This window comes from Oryx dammah, unplaced genomic scaffold (assembly GCF_014754425.2).
Source record: "Oryx dammah isolate SB20612 unplaced genomic scaffold, SCBI_Odam_1.1 HiC_scaffold_12, whole genome shotgun sequence".
Lineage (NCBI taxonomy): Eukaryota > Metazoa > Chordata > Mammalia > Artiodactyla > Bovidae > Oryx > Oryx dammah.
The window spans coordinates 18,592,855-18,616,425 of NW_024070196.1; the positions used below are offsets into that span (position 1 = coordinate 18,592,855).

Sequence of the window (23,571 nt, forward strand, 5' to 3'; positions counted from 1 at the left end):
TGGAGGCTGAAGACAGAACCCTTTGATGTTAGGTCTATAACTCAATTCTTTAGTAGGGGAAACCATGACAGTTTGTAACTTCTGATAATGGTACATGGATTTCTGCCCAACATTGATGTTCTATTGATTAAAAAATGTTCTGGAATCCTATGAAATGAATCCAAGCTGATAGGATGACTAAGTAAATAATAGTAAAACAGTAACCAAAAAAGTCAAGAGAATAAAGCATGGAGAAAAAACTCTAACAAATAACATATGTTTAACATCAGAGGTAAATAATAAAAAGTCTAATTTACTTAGAAAAAATTCATCTTTGAAATGGAACAAAAATTACAAAAGAGGAGAAAAAGTAGAATTAAAACCTGATCTTGGAACAAGAGACACCATGGGGTCATACATGCCTCATGCAAGTGCAAAAGGGAGAAAATAGTATAATTCTTTTCAAGATGTTAAGTGACCATGGTGTTTAGTCTCTCGGTTGTGTCCAACTATTTGCGATCCCATGGACTGTAGCCCACTAGGCTCCTCTGTCCACGGGATTCTCTAGGCGAGAATACTGGAGTGGGGTGCCTTTTCTTTCTCCATGACACAGGGATCAAACCCAGGTTTCCTGCATTGCAGGCAGATTTTTAACCATCTGAGACACCAGGGAAGTTATAGACAAATGTGATCTTTATGTCCAAAAGGTCCACATTACTTTTCTGGCACCAGGGTTAAAAATAATATATATATATGCCTGTTGGAATTATCAAGAAGAAGAGCGCAGTAGCAGAAACAACATTTGCCACTAAACTCCAACACTGAGAATCATTTTTATATATTCCACCAATCCTTACCAATTGGACTAATGGAGTAAAGAATTTAGTTATCCTATAATAATAGTATGTACACTTTGAAATTAGAAATATGCTGTAGGCTTTGATGGAAAATGCATAGGCCAATGGCTTTTAACAAGAATGGAAGACAAGATTTAAAAACAAAACAGACTCCTAAGTGTTGAGCTATGGCTTCTCCTTAAAACACCTTCTCAGAGGTTTTTTGTTTTTGTTTTTGTTTTAAACTGACAGAGAAGTACTGATTTACCATTTCTATAAGGGGCATAATTTATCTGCACTGATTAAAATGATCAAGTATACAGTGACAGCTCTTTATATTCTAGGTAAATGCTTCCTTTGTGCTTTTCAGACAAGAATTTCTGACAGGATGTGGGACAAGCTGAATTCAGTCAGTCTTTGGGGTGTGTTTTTATCCAGGAGGTGGCTTGAAATGGATTAATGGCAAATCACAATAAATTATTTATCAGATAATAGGTGTGATAATTGTTCTTATTTATCATCAGTATAACTTGCCTTGTTCTCCTGTCATGCTTTCAATCAAATCCTCCCCAAAGATTTGCTGGTTAAAACATACAGCCAAAAGGTCATTCCAACAATTTTTACTCATAATGGCACACTGATTATCTCCTAATTGAAAAATGTAAACTAGGGGCTCTGTAAGAAATGCGAGTGACCCTTGTATTTCTAACACAATGAGGAGAGTCATTCTATACCTCATTCATCCTATCACGGGGACAACACAATTTTCAGTAATTTTGATGGTCTCCTGAATTAATTGGAAATAACTTTTTGTTTTCCATGGAGAAGGAAAAAAAAAAAAACAAAACTCACATACCCAAGTTTGCTGAAAAAGTACAGATGTAAAATACCACTATCTACTGTCCTGCTGGCAGCTAATCCATTGAAGCTTAATTGTAATTATCCACCAGGTCTGGAGCCGGAGAGGAATACTGATTACTGCTACGTGCGTTTCCATGGGCAAGACTGTGTTCTGAGCCTGTTGCAAAGTTGTAAGTAAATTTATTTCTACCGGCAGCTGTAATGGATCATCGGTCATGGACTATTTCTGGACTCAGTGCAATGGGAAGAAATAATTCCAACTTATTTGTGCAGAATTTCTCCAAAGATTGCCAGTTTTGCAAAAGGAGCCTGACACACACTTCAGCACCACACACTCTTATATAGAGGTGCCCATGGGCCAGATGTTTCACGTCTTCACCCAGAAATCCCAAGCTCAACTAGACAACCCAGTAAGGGTTTTCCAGCTTCCTCAAGGAGTGTGGTAGCTGCCACCAGCAAAGAAGTCTACACACTTCTGTGTATCTTCCCTCCCCCTACTCCTTTCTTTGCCCCTCACTTGTTTTGGGTGTTATCAACTGGTAAAGAATCTGCTTGTGAACGTAGGAGATGCAAGAGATGAGGGTTCTATCCATGGATGGGGAAGATCCCCTGGAGAAGGAAATGGCAACCCACCCCAGTATTTTTGCCTGGAAAATTCCACGGACAAAGGAGCCTGGTGGTCTACAGTCCACAGGCTTGCAAAGAGTCAGACATGACTTAGCACACAAGGGCACACATACACATATCAAGGTCATAGCTCAGACAGGAACCTCTGCTAAGGCTCCACTTCTCTTTTGGGTGCACGCATCCTGCTGCAGCCTCTTTTGGACATGTTTCTCTGAGGGGACTCCATAAACCTTGCCTAATTCACGTATCTGTTTTTTCCTGGTTAGCCTGCTTCTCTTGTACATTCTGAAGATTTTCACATATTTGAGTTGGATTATTGTCTATCTGAAGTTGCTCGCATCCTTTACAAACTCGCATCATCTGCAGGGCTCCTATTGATGCCCTCAGCCAGGCCCTTCTGTGCCTACTTTCTCTATTCTTGTTATCTTGGCTCCAGCCCCCTTTGCCTTGTATCGTGTTTTTGTGTCTCTGAACCACTCTCTTCAGATCATTTGTATTGTTTCTCTTTCTCCCAGTCTTGCCCTCATTCTTGGAAACTTTTCAGTTCCACAGGGGTGAGCTGGATTTACCTCTACTTGCTCAACTTGATCCTTCCGCTTTACCCCACAGTGGAGTTTAGACACTACCAGTGTCGACTCCCATAGTAGAGGCCACTTCCTGACTCTTATTACCTGGTCAGGGGGCCTGTTTTCCCCAAAAGTCTTAATAGCTCTCTCTGTGATTTTATCAGTTCCTCAAGAAGTTGCCCTGCCCCAGGTGGTGCTAGTGGTAAAGAACCTGCATGCCAATGCAAGAGACACAGGAAATGCTGGTTCAATCCCTGGGTTGGGAAGATCCCTTCGAGAAGGAACTGGCAACCCGCTTCAGTATTCTTGCCTGGAAAATCCCATGGACAGAGGAACCTGGCAAGTTAAGGCCCATAGGGTTGCAAAGGATGGGACACGACTGAGCACGCATACACTCACATCTAGGAAACAGAACTTTTTGGTGAACTGGGTAGTGATAGAATGTTCCTAGAGTGCCATACAGAACTTTTTGGTTTTGGTACTGATTGAGATTCAGTGACTGTAACCTTGTATGAAGGGAAAGCAATAGTTTTATTGATCAAATTCTTTGAATCCCCAACTTAAGACACACAGGACAGAATATTTGAAATCATAAAAAATCTGGATGCAGTATTAGTTATCCATTGCTCTGTAATGAACTACGCCAAAACTTAGTGGCTTAAAACACCAAACTTTAATTATCTCATACAGTTTCTGTAGATCAAGAATTTGAGTACAGTTTAACTGGGCGGTACTGGCTCAGAGTCTTTTATAGGGACGCAGTCAAGATGTTGGCTGAGGTCACAGTTATCTGAAGGACTTGTTGCTTCTAAGAGGACTCCCTGACATGGCTGTCAGTAGAAACTCTTTGCTTCACCACATAGGTCTTTCTATAGGACTGCCTGAGTGTTCCCACAGTATGGCAGCTGGCTTCCCCTAGAGCAAGTGATCCCAGAACAGCAAGTTAGAAGATTTAATGTCTTATATGACCTAGCCTTGGGGGTTGCACTTCATTGTTTCCAAGTACTCTATTACACGGTGTGTTCAGGTACTTCAGTTGTGTCCGTCTCCTTGTGACACATGGACTGTGGCTGCCAGGCTCCTCTTTCCATGGGATTCTCCAGGCAAGAATACTGGAGTGGGTTGCCATGTCTTCCTTCAGGGGATCTTTTCGACACAGGAATTAAAGCTGCGTCTCCGGCATTGCAGGTAGATTCTTTACCATTCTACCACCTGGGAATCCCCATACAGAAGTCAGCCCTATTTACTGTGGGAGGGGACCACCCAAAGGTCGGATACCAGGAGGCAGAGATTATTGGGGACCATCTTGGAGGCTGGCTACCGCAAATGTGTAGATCTATTTATTGTGCCTTATTCTGCCCCTGTTATCCTTCCAACCACATTTGGAAAGTGATGAAAAGCACTGTGCCTTGTTTAGCTGAGCTGGAAGAGACACTGGGGCACCTTATGTCTTTTGAGCAAGTGAACCAGAAAACAAAGCACTACAACAACCATCATGGTTAAAACAAAATGTTTTAATTCCTTCTTTCATTCTCTCTTCCACCAATTTGGTATTTCCCGATGTGTATTTTCCACAGTACTAATCCTGTGAAATACTCTACCAAAATTATGTTGCACTCAAACTCGGAGATCCACAGATTTGATGATGACTCTGAGAATTCTTGCAATAGAGATACTTGTTTCACTTTAACCCAGCATTTCTCAAGTTTGTTTATCCACAGGTTTTCAAACTTTGCCCTACCTAAAAACATCCTCTAAATCTAGTGTTCTTTAAAAATATATGTTTTGAAACACTGGGCTGGGGAGTTAGATGTCCATAACCAATATTATTCCAGAAAAGATTTAAGATGGTTGTAATATAAAAACAGTACATTGAACCTACCTGGAATCGTACAGTTGAGTATGCCCTTTAGATTGAGGTCCTTGAAGGGCAGTCTTATATCCACCATACCTAACTCAATACCTAAAACTCTTTGTTTGCTGGGGAACCCTCCATCGATTATCCCCTTTATTATGCTCTCAGAGCATGCACTTTGATGTTTCTTTACCCGCATATGAAATCTCTATTGAAAACTGGCCCTCAAAGTCTTTTAAAGAGCATTAACCTCCTTCCCCCAGTTGGAGAGAATTTTCTCCACCTACGTATAAACTCCAAGAAGCATTGCACTGCTGAGATTAAGCATCTCTTAGCTGGTGTATTTTATGGCTGAATTGTTTGTCTTGGTATGTAAGCCTCTGGGGCATAACCATTTCTTCTTATGAGTCTGGTATAGCACTCAGCACACTGTCAGCACTCAACCTCAAATAAATCATCATAATAATAGTCATAAACATAAATCAAGGGAGCACAATTCAACTTATTTATAGCCTTACAGGAGAAGCACAATAGAGAAAGTGCAGTTATTTTCCATCATATTATCCTATATCATTTCCAAGCAAAATGTCATATTGTCCACTAGTGTGTAACCAGGTAATGAAGGATTCTGGTGTAACCTGCAAATTCCTTGAGGCCAGAGTTAAATGATGTTAGGCTAGACGCTCACATTTTCCAAGTTTCTGTAATTAAAATCTGAATTTCTAGGGCTTATTAAGGTAATATTTAACATATAATTATCTTGACATTTTAAAAGGGAGAAGTGTTTAAGACAAATTATGTAGTAATATTTAATCACAAAAAATCTACTGGTTCTGCTCATTTCTTTAAAGGTCTGTTCTCTGATTTCTAAAGTGAAAGCTTAAAACTTAATAAAGTTTTTAATCCAATGTTTAATCTAATGGATAATAGTGGATTAGTTAGTGGGTTATAATATGCAGGGTGCTTTTACCACATTGAAATTAAGCCCGCCTTACAGTTGGGCTTGTTATTCTATATGACTGAATATCAAACTATAGTAGTCACATTTTCTACCTTCTTTTCTTTAAACTTGAGGGATTTGGAAAACACATCTACACATACCCAGCTCCCAGCACCCACTACCCCTGTATGTGTGAAAATAACAGCCTCAAATGTATCCATCATCAAGCAAGGTGCTTGAACATTTTGATAGACTTCTGTTCTAGCTTTATCCTAAGCATCTTCTTAAAATAATATCCAAGAAACACTTGACTGTATTTTCCTTTTTTGTTTTTTTAGGAAAACGTTTTAGATTGAGCTGAAGTCCTCTTTGATGATCATTTAAATCTTGCCTCCCTCTTGTAAGTGGAAGTCCCTTTTTGGTGTTCATAATCATGAGTTTGTTTTATATTCTTCCACATGGTTGCTTTTGCACTAACATACATGTATATGTACTTCTGTGAAATGTATAGTATTTTTTTATAACATGAAAAATTTTTATATTATATATAATATATTCACATATTTTATGTATTTTATGGAAATTACATTAAAGGAAAACCATCAATGGTGATGTACACACACATCAGTTTATTTACTCTAGTCTATTCATTTTATCTACAATATAATATTCCACATCTTAACTATACATCAATTTTATTTAACAATTCCATGATTTCTGTTGTAGTGAACATCTTTGCCTGTACTAGAGTGTTTTTTTTTTTTAATTTTACTTTACAATACTATATTGGTTCTGCCATATATCAACATGAAGCCACCACAGGTATACACGTTCCCCATCCTGAATCCCCCTCCCTCCTCCCTCCCCGTACCATCCCTCTGGGTCATCCCAGAGCACCAGCCCCAAGCATCCTGTATCTTGCATTGAACCTAGACTGGCGATTCATTTCTTATATGATATTATACATGTTTCAATGCCATTCTCCCAAATCATCCCACCCTCTCCCTCTCCCACAGAGTCCAAAAGACTGTTCTATACATCTGTGTCTCTTTTGCTGTCTCACATACAGGGTTATCATTACCATCTTTCTAAATTCCATATATATGTGTTAGTATACTGTATTGGTGTTTTTCTTTCTGGCTTACTTCACTCTGTATAATTGGCTCTAGTTTCATCCACCTCATTAGAACTGATTCAAATGTATTCTTTTTAATGACTGAGTAATACTCCATTGTGTATATGTACCACAGCTTTCTTATCCATTCGTCTGCTGATGGATATCTAGGTTGCTTCCAAGTCCTGGCTATTATAAACAAACAGTGCTGTGACGAACACTGGGGTACATGTGTCTCTTTCAGTTCTGGTTTCCTTGGTGTGTATGCCCAACAGTGTGATTGCTGGGTCATAAGGCAGTTCTATTTCCAGTTTTTTAAAGAATCTCCACACTGTTCTCCATAGTGGCTGTACTAGTTTGCATTTCCACCATCAGTGAAAGAGGGTTCCCTTTTCTCCACACCCTCTCCAGCATTTATTGCTTGTAGACTTTTGGATCGCAGCTATTCTGACTGGCATGAAATGGTACCTCATTGTGGTTTTGATATCTTAATGTTTAACATGTGGGTTAGGGTTAGGGTTTCTTAATGTTAATATCCCCCATATAAACATTTAAAATTTTAACAGGTGGTATGAAGTGAATGTTCTCATTCACAAGGTTACCACTGGTGAATAAATCCTTCTGTCTATAAAACCTTGCCAATGCTGGGTATTCTCAAATGTTAACATTTCTCCTAATCTGATCACTATAAAATATCCCTAGTAATTTAGTTTATATATCCCTGGTTATTAGAGAGGGCCAACTTATGTTCATATGCTTCTTGGCCATTTGTATTTCCTCTTCCACACAGCCTTTGATTGTGTGAATCACAACAAACTGTGGAAAATTCTTAAAGAACACCTTACCTGTCTCCTCAGAAACCTGTATGCAGGTCAAGAAGCAACAGTTAGAACTGGACATGAAACAGCTGACTGGTTCCAAAGTGGGAAAGGAGTATGTCAAGGCTGTATATTGTCACCCTGGTTATTTGATTCTATACAGAGTACATCATGTGGAATGCTGGGCTGGATGAAGCACAAGCTTGAATCAAGATTGCCGGGAGAAATATCAACCTCAGATATGCAGATGACACCACTCTAATGACAGAAAGTGAAGAGGAACTAAAGAGTCTCTTGAAGAGGGGGAAAGAGGAGAGTGAAAAAACTGGCTTAAAACTCAGCATTCACAAAAACGAAGATCATGGCATCCGGTCCCATCACTTCATGGCAAATAGAAGGGAGAAAAGTGGAAGCAGTGACAGATTTTGTGTTCCTGGGCTCCAAAATCACTGTGGATGGTGACTGAACTCATGAAATTAGAAGACCCTTGTTCCCAGGAAGGAAAGCTATGACAAACCTAGACAGAATATTAAAAAGCAGAGACATCACTTTGGCCACAAAGGTTTGTATAGTCAAAGCTATGGTTTTTCCAGTAGTCATGTATGGCTATGAGAGCTGGACTGTAAGGAAGGCTGAGTGCTGAGGAACTGATGCTTTCAAATTGTGGTGCTGGAGAAGACTCTTGAGAGTCCCTTGAACCGCATGGAGATCAAACCAGTCAATCTTAAAGGAAGTCAATCCTGAATATTCATTGGAAGGACTGTTGCTGAAGCTCCAATAGTTTGGCCACCTGATGCGAAGAGCTGACTCATTGGAAAAGACGTTGATGCTGGGAAAGTTTGAAGGCAAAAGGAGAAGGGGCTGCAGAGGATGAGATGGTTAAATAGCATCACCGACTCAATGAACATAAATTTGAGCAAACTCCAGGAGATAGTAGAGGATGGGAGCCTGGCGTGCTATAGTCCTCGGGGTCACGAGAAGTGAGACATGTCTTAACAACTGAACAATGACATTCCTCTTCAACCAGTTGCCTATTATATTCTCCTACTGGATCACCTTTTTCTTATCAATGTTTAGAAGTTCTTTTTATAGTTGGGATATAAGCATTTTGTCTTTAATATTTGTTTCAAATATTTTTCACAGTCTGGTTCTTGTCTTTGAAATTTGTTTAGGTGTCTTTTGTTTAGATGTAGTTTTAAAATTTTCAGGTAACCAATTTAATTTATATTTTATGGTTTTTCTTTTTTAAATTTTAGGAAGACAGTTTCAGTTCCTTTTCTTCCTCTAGTACAATGAGTTTTCAGTAATTCTGGATCTTAGCTTGATCAGATGTGAAATCAATGTGGAGTTGAAACTAAGGTAGTCAATACTGGTCCTAATGAACTTAGTCAATGGAGAATCACAGAAAATATCTAATACATGCACCCCATCTTGACAAAGTGAAGGTGCTGTTTTCTTTTTTCATCAACGATTTTATGCCTGAGCTTATTATATTTAGCAGTTGGATTCTCCTCCTTTGATTTTCAGCATCGTTTAATTAGACATTTGGCAATCTCCATTGAATGGCTTTCTCATTCTGTCACTAAAATTTTAACAGCAGTTGTTAAGTGAAACAAGAGAAAGCTGTGTTTGCCAGGATATACTCCAAATTCAAGGGAAAATGGGCTTCTGAATTGGAATTAACATGGTTATGTCACAAGAAAAATCTCTCTTGAACTTTTCTGCTTTATGTACACCTAGTCCCCTCTGCACATTAAGTTTCCTATGTCAAAACCACCTTATAGCACATTTATCCTTGTCTGTTTATTGGCTTATGTTCAGAGTAAGATATCAAGTAGTGAGCCTTTCAGAAATTTGACAAAGTCTAAAGTGACTGCTGCCCCAAATTTTAGCATTGGAGATGGAGTACAAGATGTTAGTGAGATGGACAGACTCCTGGCATACCACTGTATCTTGGGGCCAGGCTTCAGGTTTGTTAAATATGTTAATTTAAGAACATGTGCAGATAGTGACTGCTTTGATAAGTTTTAGGCTTATTCTTAAATATCATTGGATTGACAGGATGGCATCAAAAAACCTTTTTCAAGGAAAATTGAAATGTAGTCAGTCGTGTGGTTAGCATAACATAGAATGTTCTTAGTGGAGAGCTTTCGTATATCTTACATCGTTTACTCCTTGCAACAAATCTTCATATATCTTACATCGTTTACTCCTTGCAACAAAACTGATAGGGATTATTTTTCAGTTAATTAATTTGGGTGCCTCAGGTCTTAGTTGCAGCATGTGGGATCCAGGTGTTTCTTCAAGAATCATTTGTTGCAGCCCTCGGACTCTCTAGTTGTGGACATGGGCTGAGTAGTTGCAGCCTGTGAGCTCTGTGGTGCATAGGCTTAGCTGCTCCAGGCATGTGGGAATCTTAGTTCCCTGATCAGGGATGAAATCCGCATCCCCTGCATTTCAAGATGGATTCTTCACCGCTGAACCACCAGAGATGTCCTGGTATTATTTTTTTTAATAACTTTATTGAGATATAATTCAAACAACATACAATTACCTTTTTTTCTTATTTATTTTCATTTTTATTGGAGTATAATTGACTTATAATGTATTGGTTTCAGGTGTAGAGCAAAGTAAATCAGTTATACATACATCACCTCTTATTAAGATTCTTTATCCATATAGGCCATTAGAAAGTAATGAATAGAGTTCCCTGTGCTATATAGTAGATCCTTATTAGTTATCTATTTTATAAATAGTAATGTATATATGTCAATCCAAGTCTCCCAATTTATTCTTCCCCCTCTAACCCCTGGTAACCTTAGGTTTGTTTTCTACATCTGGGACTCTGTTTCTGCTTTGTAAATAAGTTTGTTTGTACCCTTTTTGTAGATTCTACATATAAGTGATATTATATATTTGTCTTTCTCTGTCTGACTTCTTCACCTAATATGATAATCTCTAGGTCCATTCATGTTGCTGCAAGTTGCATTATTTTGTTCTTTTTTTATGGCTGCATTCAATTACCTTTTGAAGTGTTCAGTTCAGTGGTTTTTCTTATGTTCATGGAGTGGGGAGAAACCATCAGCACACTCAATTTTAGAGTATTTTCATTACCCCTCCCCCAAGTCCCATGCCCATTAATGGTCACTTCGCCATGTCTTTATTTCTCAACCTATGCAACCGTTAATCTACTTTCTGCCTTTATAGATTTGGCTTTTATGGACATTCCATACATGTGGAATCATTAATATGTGGCCCTTTTTTTTTTCCTTTTACTATGTGGCCTTTTGTGAATGAAAATTCTTAGTATAATATCTTCAAGTTTCATCCATATTGTAGCATGTACCACATAGTTTTGTGGGAGATTTTAAAAATTGAAGTATAGTGGCCGTACAATGTTATATGCTACAGGTGTACAGTACAGTGATTCACAATTTTTAAAGGTTATACTCCATTTATAGTCATTATAAAATATTGGCTATATTCCCTGTGCTGTGCAATATATCCTTGTAGCTTATTTATTTTATACAGACTACAAAAGCAGTTTGTATCCTTTGACCCTCTACCCTGACCGTGCCCCTCCCCACTGCTATCCATTAGTTTGCTGTTTCTGTGACTCTGTTTTGTTATATCCATTAACTTGTTTTATCTTTAAAATTCCACATATAAATGATATCATACAGTATTTGTCTTTCTCTGTCTGATTATTTCATTTAGCATAATATCCTCCAGGTCCATTTGTGTCATTACAAATAGTAAAATTTCATTCTTTTTTAATGACTGAGTACACTGATTATCTCTCTCACATTTTCTTTATCTATTCATCTCCTGATGAACACTTGGGCTTCTTCCATATCTTGGCTATTGTAAATAATGCTTCTATGAACATTGGGGAGCAAATTGTAGGGTTTTTGATTTCTTTGGATTTATGCCTAAGAGTGGAATTGCTGGATCATATGGTAGTTCTCCCTGGAGGAGGGCATGGCAACCCACTCCAGTGTTCTTGCCTGGATATTCCCCATGGGCAGAGGAGCCTGGCGGGCTACAGTCCTTGGGGTCCCAAAGAGTTGATTGCGACTGAGAAACTCAGGGCATGGTAGTTCTATTTTTAGTTTTTGGAGGAACTTGCATGCTGTTTTTCATAATGGTTGCACCAATTAACATTTCATCAACAGCATACGAGGGTTTCTTTCTCTCCACATCTTTGCCAGCATTTGTTATTTGTGGGGTTTTTCTGATGATAGCTAGTCTGACAGTTGTGAAGTGGTATCTTGTTGTTCTTTGGAAGTGCATTTCCCTGAATGACTAGTGATGTCGAACATCTTTTCATGCCTGTGGTCATTTGTATATCTTCTTTGGAAAAACGTCTGCCCATTTTTAAAATCAGGTTGTGTGTGTTTTTGATATTGAGTTGTATGAGCTGTTTTATATATTAATATTTGTGATATTCCCCCCTTATTAGTCATATCATTTGCACATGTTTTCTCCCATTCAGTAGGTTTCTTTTCATTTTGTTAGTTTCTTTTGCTTTATAAAAACTTTTAAGTTTAATTAGATCCAGTTTGTTAATTTTTTGCTTTTTTCTTTTGCCTTGGGAGAGTGATCCTAAAAAATATTGCTGTAATTTATGTTAAAGAGTATTCTGCTTATGTTTTTTTTTCTAGGAGTTTCATGGTGCTGTATCTTATATTTAGGTCTTGAATACATTTTGAGTTTATTTTTGTTTATGGTGTGAGAAAATGTTCTAATTTCAGTCTTCTAGTAGCTGTGTTTTCCCAGCAGCACTTATTGAAGAGACTGTCTTTTCTCTGTTGTATAGTTTTGCGTCCTTTGTTATAGATTATAAGTGACTGGATTTATTTGCCTATAAGTGCATGGATTTATTTCTGAGCCTCTATTCTGTTCCATTGATCTATGTGTCTGTTTTGTGCCAGTATAATATTATTTTGATTGTTGTAGTCTGTAGTATAATCTAGGCTTCCCAGGTGGAACAGTGGTAAAGAATCTTCTTGCCAAAGTGGAGATATAAGAGACCAAGGTTTGATCCCTGGGTCTGGAAAATTCCCTGGAGGAGGAAATGGCAAACTGCTCCAGGATTTTTGCCTGGGGAATCCCATGGACAGAGGAGCCTGGCCGGCTACAATCAGTAGGGTCAGAAAGAGCTAGAAACGACTGAGGACTGAGCATCCACACACACTTAGTGTAGTCTGAAGCCAGGGAGCATAATACCTCCAGCTTTGTTCTTTTTTCTCAAGATTGCTTTGGCTATTTGGGATCTTTTGTGGTTCTACATAAATTTTAGGATGATTTTTTTTTCTGGTTACGTGAAAAATGGCATGGGTATTTTGATAGGGATCACATAAAATATATCCATTTCTTTAGGTAGTATGGACATTTTAACAATATTAATTGTTCCAATTCATGAATATGGATATTCTTCCATTTCTTTGTTTTGACTTCAGTTTCCATCATTAGTGTTTTGTTATTTTTAGAATATGTCATTTACCTCCTTGGTTAAGTTTATTCGTAGATATTTTATTCTTTTGATGCCATTTTAATTAATTAGTTTCAGCTGCATTGTATAGCATGCAGGATCTTAGTTCCCCAACCAGAGATCAAACCCTGCATACCTCCTGCTGTGGGAGTGTGGAGTCTTAACCACTGGACCACCAGAAAAGTCCTGATGCAATTTTAAACAGGGTTGTTTTCTTGCTTTCTCTTTCCAATAGTCCATTATCAGTGTATAGAAAAGCAATTGATTTCTGTGTATTAATCTTGTATCCCGCAACTTTATTGAATTCACTTATTTGTTTTAACAGTTTTTGGGTGGAGAATTTAGGGTTTTCTCTAAATAGCATCATATCATCTGCAAATAGTAACAGTTTTACTTCTTGTTCAGTTGGATACCTATTATTTCTTTTCCTTGCATGATTGCTGTGGCTAGGAACTCCAGTACTATGTTGAATAAAAGTTGTGAGAATGGACATCCTTGTCTTATTTCTGATCTTAGAGGAAATACTTTCAGCTTTTCACCATTGAGTATGATGTTAGCTGTTGGTTTGTCATAAATGGACATTATTATGTTGAGATATGCCATATCAAAGTTGGTATATATCTTTATATCAACTTTGATGAGTTTTTATCATGAATGGATGTTAAATTTTGTCAAATGCTTTTTCTGCATCTATTTAGATGATCATGTGGTTTTTTATCCTTCGTTTTGTTAATGTGGTATATTACATTGATTGATTTGCAGATATTGAACCATTCTTGCATCCCTGAAATAAATGTTACTTGATCATGGTATATGATCCTTTATATATATAATTGAATTTGATTTGTTAACATTTTGTTGAGAATTTTTGCATCTATAATCATTAGAGAAATTGGCCTCTAATTTTCTTTTTTTATGTGTGTTTTCTTTTCCTGCTTTTGCTATTAGGGTAATTGTGACCTCATAGAGGGAATTTGGGTGTTCCCTCCACTTCAATATTTTTGGCATAGTTTGAGAAGCATGGATATTATCTATTTTTTTAATATATATTTGGTAGAATTCCCCTATGATGCTGTGTGGTCTTGGAGTTATGTTTGCTGTGAGTTTTTAAGTTAGAAATTCAATTTCACTACCAGTGATTTGTATGTTCTGATTGTCTGTTTCTTCCTTTTTCACACTTGGGAGATTGTGTGTTTCCAGAAGTTTACCCATTTCTTCTAGTTTGTTCAGCTTTTTGCATAACTGTTTATAGCATTCTCTTACGATACTTTGTGTCTCTGTGATATCAGTTGTGATTTCTCCACTTTCATTTCTTATTTTGTTTATTGATAAGCCACATTTTGTTTATCTATTAATCAGCTGGTGAACATTTGGGTTTTCCCCAGTTTGGTTCAGTTCAGTCGCTCAGCCGTGTCCGACTCTTTGCCACCCCATGAATTGCAGCACGCCAGGCCTCCCTGTCCATCACCAACTCCCGGAGTTCACTCAAACTCATGTCCATCGAGTCGGTGATGCCATCCAGCCATCTCATCCTCTGTCGTCCCCTACTCTCATTTGATAAATGAGGAAAACAGTCCTAAAATAAAACAGTCCTTATTCACAGTCATATAGCCAGACATCACTAGAACTGTAAATTAAATCCATTCATACTTCATAATATAAGAACATCTCTTTTCATATTTTTTCACTTTCTCCTTATTTTCTCTTAAAATTAAGGACAACCTAGTATTTATGTTTAGAAGTATTGCTATTAATTTGATTTCTTTGCCACTAAGTCATTTTTGTTAATGCTTCTCTGTAGGGACTACATGGTTCTTGGGCACCATGAATGTAACGAGATTTACACACATCTACAGACTCAACACAGACATTCCCTAGGCAGTTATACTTTGGAATTCCACTCATTATCGTCATGCCAACCTGTTAACTTTTGATAGTTTGGTAGCTGCTGACAGTTAAAAAATTCCTGGCTGACATGTTAGTTATGATTTGAAAGTATGGAGGAGTAAAATGTCTTGAAATTTTCCCTAGTTCCAAATTTAACAGATTTAGAGAGCTCTGCTTCCTTGTTCAATATGTTAAATGTGAAAGGATGTCTTATCTTAAATGTAAAAACAAACTTGATGCTAATAGTGAACAATAAAGGTTTTAATTCCATACTTACTTTAAGATAACTTTGTAACTGATATTTAGGATAGTTATAATGGAATTATTGAAATTGAATCTGGACAATGCAATACAAATCTCTCATATATAGAAGAAAACATCAATTAGTTTAAATGACTGTCCTTGGGACAACTGATCTTCATAAGGTGCCACATACTTTCTCAATGTTCAGATGAATTGGCCAAAACATTTGATGTTCAGCAATATTCCCTGAAATGAATGATTCCTGGTATCTGGTCGTAGGACGAGCAGGAGAAGCTGGATACATAGTCTTAAATTTTGTAGGGATTTTACATATAGCTAATTTTGAAGCCTCTCTTTTTAGAGTTGGAGAAACTAATTCCTAAAGAGATTAAAATCTTATTTAAAGTCACAAAGCGAAAGTCAGTCTTCTTTATGCTTTGCCTGCCTAACAACTGTCCTTAAAACTTAGCAGACTGGAAAATATCACTGGAGGTTCCTGAAGAAATAAAAAATAGAACTGTCACATAATCAAGCAATTTTATTTCTGGGTATTTACTTGAAGAAAACAAAAATACTAATTCAAAAAGATGTATGTACCCCAATGTTCATTGTAACATTATTTACAGTAGCCAAATATGGAAGCAGCCTAAGTATCCATCAGATGAATGGATAAAGAAAATGTGGTTTATGCATACAATGGAATGTTACTCAGCCAAAACAGAATGGCATCTTGCCATTTGCAACAACATGAATGGATCTAGAGGGTGTTATGCAAAGTGATATAAGACAGACAAAGACAAATATGATTTCACTTATATCTAGAATCTAAGAAACAAACCAAGCCAAACAAAAACATACTCATTAATACAGAGAACAAATGGGTGGTAACTAGAGATGAGGGGAGTGGGAGGGTGGGTGTTATAGGTGAAGGGGATTAAGAAGGTGGGTGTAATAGGTGAAGGGGATTTTAAACCTCCAGTTATAAAATAAATAAGTCATGGGGATGTGACGTTCAGCATAAGGAACATGGTCACTTATGTTGTAATTGCTTTGCAGGGAGATAGATAGTTATTGGACTTACTGTGTTATCCTTTCACAAGGCGTACAAATGTCAGATCACTACGAAGCATACCTGAGACTAAGACGATATTTATTTCAGCTGTATTTCAATGGAAAAAGACTAGCAGATGCCTCTGGAAGGACAGATCCCTGAAATCCTTCCTCAGTGATCCTTTGATTTTCCAAAATTTCAGAAAATATTATTTGTTATATGAACGTGGTTGAATGTGAGTTTGGCTATGTTCTGCTTTTCTATTCCCAATGTCCAGATCACACCTGAGAACACAATAGATGCTCTATAAATATTCATATTTCTGTGACACTCTATCCAGTGTCTTTTCATGTTTTTCTGTCTCGTGGTCCAGGCTCAAGTTTTTCTATGTTTTTAGTGATGGGACAGTTTCCTCCCTGGTAGCATCTTAACAGAAAATGCCAGTGCATAAGACAGATAACTGAAGCAGGAAGCCAGATGTTTGGCTTTTTGGTCTTCCCTCTTGTGGCTCTACAACAGGGGTTTGGGGGGAAGAGGGCATGTCTTCGAGGGGCACCAAGGTTCCAGGAATCATGGCTGCAAACCCACCGCTTCAGGCTCTTAAAGAGAATTAGAGGTAAGAAATCTAACTAGGAATAGCTGTTGCATATTTATTAGTTCATATCCTGTTTGAGAAAGCTAATCATCTGCTAGCTTATACAAAACTCTAAGACTCTAAGTCTTGCAGTAAGCTACATGTTCATTCAGTTCTCTCACCAGTCATGTTAGAGCACTTACTATGTATTAGGATCAGTCTCTATTTTAATAGCTATGGATCCCAAACATATTGAGCAAATGGACCAAAATATTCTTTTTTCTTGGAGCTGACATTTTGATAGGGGAAGATAGACAATAAAAAAGATGTAATTACATACTGTGTTGGATGGTGATGACACATCTATAGAGAAACAATGTGAAAGGGTACAGGGTGTGTGTGTGTGTGTGTGTGTGTGTGTGTGTTGCAGTTAATGGGATAGTGATAGAAGGTTTAAATGCCCTTTGTTTATAGACATGAAGGAAGTGAGGGAATGAGCCATAGGCTTTCTGGGGATGAAAAGTGTAAAGCCCTAAGTGAAAGCGTGCCTGGTAAGTGTAAAAGGGATTTCTGTCTTCACTCTCCTTTACATGAGATTCCTTAAATTACAAGGAGCCATAGAAGAATTTTGATCAAGGAAATTATTTGGTAGGATTTCCTTGGTTCAGATCCTATAATTAGGCAATAGATAGGAAAGGACTTTCATGATGAATGATTTAAGGATAACTTACCTGGTATCGTGGTATCAAATTTTCTTTGGCCAATTTTGTTGACTCACACATGTACAGATTTGAGATGTAAATGAATTCCTTTCCATTTCTCTCTGTATTCCTGTACAGAGGGAAGAGTTAAGAACCTCCTTTCTTAGGAGGTGTTTAAAATAGGCCAGTGTCTCATCCTGGGTAGTTTAGGGGAGTCTTTGCCTGAAGGCAGATCAATCTCTCAAGTCTCATTACTGTTCAAAGAATCTTTACAATAGACTGCCCCTCTCCAGGTGACCTCAAATTCTCTCTCTTAACCAGGAGAAAGTTCTTTGGTGCTGTCATCCTTTCAGTTTTCCCTATATCAGAAAATACTGGGGCATCATAGACCTTAGAGGGTGTGGGAGAGCCGTTCTCTATCATTTAGGCCGTAAGCAGCATCATTAGGGCGATGCTGAAGGAAACGAGTCCTGAGAGGTTGCTGTGTGATTCTATGACCACGTTTACTATAGACCCTATTTTCTAAAATGCTGCACTAGTTTCTTTCAAGGGAGGTTGTTATCTGCTGCTCTAAACAACTTGCTTTGCAGCCAAGTCACTGGCGGAGAGGACAAGTTATGAGGCATCTGAAACAGGCTGGTGATGGGGGTAACAGAATGGCAACCAAAGACCCTTAAGAGCTGTTCGCACGTTAGATTTTGTTTGGAGCCCAATCCTGGCCCTGTGGAGCACACAGTTTATGTTTCATTTAATGATAGCCTGATACTGAAAAATGGATGCTGTGTAACTTTCTAGTGGGAGGCTGGGGAAGGGAGTCGAAGCAATAGTGTAGAAGGGAGCCTGACGTGGGGGAGGTATACCCTGCCCTGTTATTACCAAGTGCCTGCTCCTCAGTTGTTTTCACCTGTTTCAATGCCTTGCCCTGTGGCTCCCCTGAGGACCACCCTTTATTAAATGCTTGTTACTACTGGGGGGCTGTTGGTAGTGTTGCTGTTGGGAACAGGGTAAGGAGATAGAGGGAGGAGGAAACTTGGGATGCATCAGGAAAATTGACCCTGTTTATACAAATACACCATTCCATGCAAGACACAACTTCTTTTTATTTAAGATATTCCACGTGAGCTTTTTGCTGAAGGAGCTCAATGGCAAATTATTTTTAAAATATATATATTTTTTCCTAATTTAAGTGTTTTGTAAAACTGGATTTTCAAAGTACAGACTTCAGGAAAGCAAGAAGCAACTGTCAAGACCCCTTGTTAGATGTCACTTGAGCTTGGGGATGTGAAAAGTACCTAGCTTTACATAGCAGAGAGATATCAGATTTGAATCTTGGGTCCACCATTTGCAAGCTCTGTGACTGGATTAATCACTTCGCTTCGGAGTCTTCAGCTGATGCCTGTGCATAAAACGAGGTAATGATTCTTCTCACACCGGGTCATTATGATGTAAAGTTTCTGACACATGATGGAGGCTCAACCAGGGCTGTTTCATCCTGTTCTTTCTCTATGGGTGCATGAGAGCACACCCATTTAGGCTGAACTGAAAGCATCATCTTTGTTTATCAGAGAAATTGGCCAGTGATGGTAAAGACACCGTTTCTTGCTCAAAATAATTCTTAGTGCTTTTCTTGGACTTTGGTGATTTATCCTCAAGTATGAAATCACCTATGATAATTTTCTGACTCTGGCCCCTGCAGTGACAGGGACTTCCCCTCCTGGGGCCCTGCTCCCCTCTCAGTCCTTAAAAGTGATGTAACATCGGATTCTTCACATTTACCATCATGTTAATCTGTTGTGTTGAATTCTGGGTCTCTTCTAAGTGCCCCAGTTCAACATTTTACACTGAGTTACTACCTTCACATTTGAGGAAGAGCTTCAGCTAACCAATAAGTTTACTGGGCTTCCCTGGTGGCTCAGATGGTATAGAATCCGCTTGCAATGCAGGAGACCTGGGTTTGGAGTGGCAAATAGTAGGGAAAAAACTGTTCCCAAGTTTATGTGTTTCCTGTTTTTATTTTCCCATAGACCACATAAGAATACCATAATTCTAAGGCGCTGGAGTCGACAACTCCTAAGGAGCTCCAACAGTGGTGGATGGACATTGTAATAAAATACATGAAACTGGCCCAGATATTATAAAACAACAAGATATTTGTCATTTTGACACTCTTGGAGGGTGGGTAGGATTGTGCTGCTCAGCCTCCTGCAGAGGAGATATGTCTGTTTACTGTTAGGTCCCCGGACTGCTTCCTTCTATAGGGAAAGGATGAGTTGTGTTTAGACATTTATTCATTTAAGATATTGAAGTTTTTGTGTCTTAAAGTGTTCTTGCCCTCTTGTGGAAAATCTAAGGGGAGGCAGTGGGTTTCAGCATTTGCCCATTTAGTGCTATTATCAATTTCCCTAGGAACCACGTTGGCCATAGTGTTGAGTCTTTGGTTCTCCCTGGGACATATCTGTTTTGCTAAACATCTGAGAGTATGCTGTGTTTATATGTCTTTATCAGGACAAATGACAGCATAGTGATTTCCTTTTGCTTTATGAGCTATCTTGATTGAATAGGTGGATTCTCTGCTGTACTTGCTTTCATATTTTCTACTACAGTTTCTTGATTGGTCAGTGGAACCAGATTGCTATTAGTATATTTCTCAGTATCTGTGGAAAGGGCTATAGAGGAGGACTAGTTCCTCCTGCTCCAGTAATTCTATGACTTCATTTTGTGACCAGAGCCTGATGTCTGTACTATTGTTCTTGAGCTTGTATCCCTGGATTAGTATTGTCTTTCTAAAGAATTACCTGGGAAGGCTCAGCACTAATTCCAGTGATACCACGGAGGCTCATGCGTGATTGTTTAAAACATTTCTGGGACTTCCCTTTGGAAACTGCCTTCAAAGGCAAAACAGTAGTCACAAAGAAAATAGTTTGCTGATATCAGGGACTTTAAAATCTGAGAACAGGAGTATTGATCTCTTTGAAAATCAACACTCTTTGAATGTAGAAGCTGTGGTTTGTTTACCAAGAAAATATCAGCCTCATTTCTTTATGGTCACAACTGACAAGGATAGAAAAGAATATTTATAATAACATCTTAGCACAGCTATAGCCAATAACTCGTGCTAGAAAGGACAATCCAGAGTATTAGCTTTTCCTTAATCATCAGCTGCATGTCCTTTTCTAGTCATTATGTCATTCATTGTTTTTTTCCTCTTTCATTAAAAAAAATTTAAGGCTTTCTCCCATGATCCCTAAAGTGGCACTCTTACTTGTTTAAGAGAAGCTTTTATATTCCCTGATGTCTCAGACAGTAAAGAATCTGCCTGCAATGCAGGAGACCTGGGTTTGATCCTTGGGTCAGGAAGATCCCCTTGGAGAAGGGCATGGCAACCCACTCCAGTATTCTTGCCTGGAGAATACCATGGACAGAGGAGCCTGGCAGGCTGCAGTCCATGGGGTCGCAAAGAGTCGGACAGGACTGAGCGACTAACACAAATACTTCTATATTCCCGGTTCCAGGCAAATTCTTTGATGGTTCAAAGCCCTCTGTTGTCTTTTTTTTTCTAGCCAACACCATCTTTATTTATCACTCCTAAAACCATACTTGCCCCGCCATGATTCTTCTATCAGGGGAAACTGCTAACCACTTTCGCCTCCCTGTGATATCCACTGGGTTTATCCCCATGCTCCTGCAGTGTAATGCTTGAAATCTGAGCTCAGAGTAAGAAAGGATATGGGTAACAGTGTTAAGGGTTTCTAGTAGCCTCTTGCGTGTTATATTGATGTGTGCGTTTTTGTGTATTCTCTTTTCTGGGTTCTTTTTACGTATGTCCCGCTGGTTAAGTTTCTACTAATTACAAAGGCTAAATAAAGCCTCCTCTTCAGAGGGAGAATATTTTGGTAGGGCTGCATTTAGGAGTATGGTAGCTTGCAGCATTTGCAAGAAAAAGGAAACGCAAAGTCCAGAAGACTGATAAGTGACCCAGTCAACCTGCGTCCCTGGGCACCACACTTACTTTTGGCTTCAATAAAGTCAACTTCAAAGCAATCTCAATCCTTCATCAAAGAGATTTCCAGAGTGCTCCCAATGGGTTAACATAAATCTTACTATTCTCACTGTTTTTTTTTTTCCTTCCAAGTTGCCTTTCAAAAAAAAAAAAAAAAAAACCAGTCCTGTGTCTCCATTTCTTTCAATCTTTTATCCTCGGGCTGCTAGCACTGGCTGTATGGATTACATATTAGCAGTTAAGAATATTCCACAAAGTCCTGGCTTGTTCTCACCCTGCAGTGCTTACAGTCGCCGATTGCGATGAAAGGAATTTGAAAGGCACAGCCGGGCAGCCCTGCACTGGCTCAGCGCAGACCCTCTCTGTGGCTTATCGCGCTGAGGATGCTCTTTTGACCAGCCATCAGTCATGTTTGAAACTTTCCCGTGATTCCCGAGATATGAACCCCTTTGATATAAGGTAACAATACAGCATATGCAGCAAGGGCTAAGGAAAATGCTTTTGACTTCAAGGTAAAGCAATGCTTTGTTCCAGCTCGGAGTTTCACACTTTCTTTGGGTCTCCCTTCTCTTGGGCAGCCTCCGTGGCTCCCTGCCAGCTAAGCTAAGTTTGGGCACCTATGGATGCTTCCGTGGCTGCCATAACTGGAAAAGAGAGGCTCCTGGAGGGAGACTAACAGGAGTAAAGAGGAACAGAGAAAGAGATGGAGCAGGGAGAGGAGAGACGGGGTGAGAACAGAAGAGCTTATCAAGTTGAAGGCAGAAGTGCATTGGGAAAGAGCCGAGCCCTGAGGGAGCTGGAGGGGCTGACGGAACTCTCAGTTTCAAGCTCGGGGGCATCTAGAGAGGAAGAAATCCCGTGAGCCTGTATGTCTCCGCTTTACAATGAACAAAGATAAAGGAGCCATTTTGGGAAATGTTCTTGGGAGCTGGAGGTTCACTTGTTACTCAGACTCTACCCTGTATAATTCCTTTGTTGTTTTTAGAAGTTTGGCCTTGCTTTTAAATATTTGAATTTTTATCCCTGCTTCAGGATAAGGGGCAGATGACTCTGCTTTGCTGATGGGGAGCGGTTAGTTCTGAGCCCTGGGGCTAATATTTAAACATCAAAGAAGCCAAAGGAGCCCTCACCGTAATCAGGCAGCTTTCATTTTCAGTTACTTCTAGCCGAAAGAGAAGGGGAGTCATCTGCAGAATTATGGGGCCCAGGACCCCCATATCATTGTGCATTATTTTAAGTGGACACAACACTGATTGCTCAGTGCTCTGGGAAAGCTGTTCATCAACTGAACCACATCCAGAACAAGTGCCGCCTGCATCCCTGTGTTGAGGGTTGAAGACTGGAATTAAAATGTCACTCTTTTTTTTTATCTTCAGCTGCAGTTTGGAGGTACTTCCCTTGAGGGTTGATCTGCTCCTTTTCTGACTGGGTTGAAATAATTCCATTAAAAGTCTTTTGCTTACTCAAGTAAAACAATCTACCAAGTGAGTGGCGTTTGGCAAACTCGTTCCCTTTTCTTGATTATTCTGGTCTGTTGATCTGTGTCTCTGGAGAAATTCTGGAAACTTCTAAGAAGTCTTTTGGAGTTTAAAATATTATCTCCCTGGTGGTTAACCTGGATCAGAGACTAATGAGATGAATTCCTCCCTTGCCTTGGTGATCCCAGTTCTTTCTTCACACCCATCAATCCTCCAGCTCTTGGAGAACTCAGAAATAAGGAGTACATTTGTCACTGGTGGGTAGCAAGGCAACAGAACAATTCAGATTGATCAGACAGAAATAAATGCCTTTGCAGGAAAAGTAAAAGGCACACAGTTGGTTGTAGGAAACTGGAAAGAGAATTTTACATGAAATGGTGGAAAGAGAAAGCTCATTCTGTTAAAAGCCACAGAATTATTGTCATCCTATCTCTGGTAAATTCCATGACATCTGGATCCAAATAATCTGCCACTAGGAACAACAGGTAAAAAATGGAAGTGCCTTCCTTGGCATTTTATTTAGAAAACATCCTGATTGGCTTTTAAA

At 38.9% G+C, this 23,571-nt stretch overlaps 1 pseudogene; it reads left to right on the top strand.

Moving 5' to 3' along the window:
• LOC120871634 overlaps window positions 1-23,571 on the top strand; it is a 117,094-nt pseudogene that overhangs the window by 56,598 nt on the left and 36,925 nt on the right.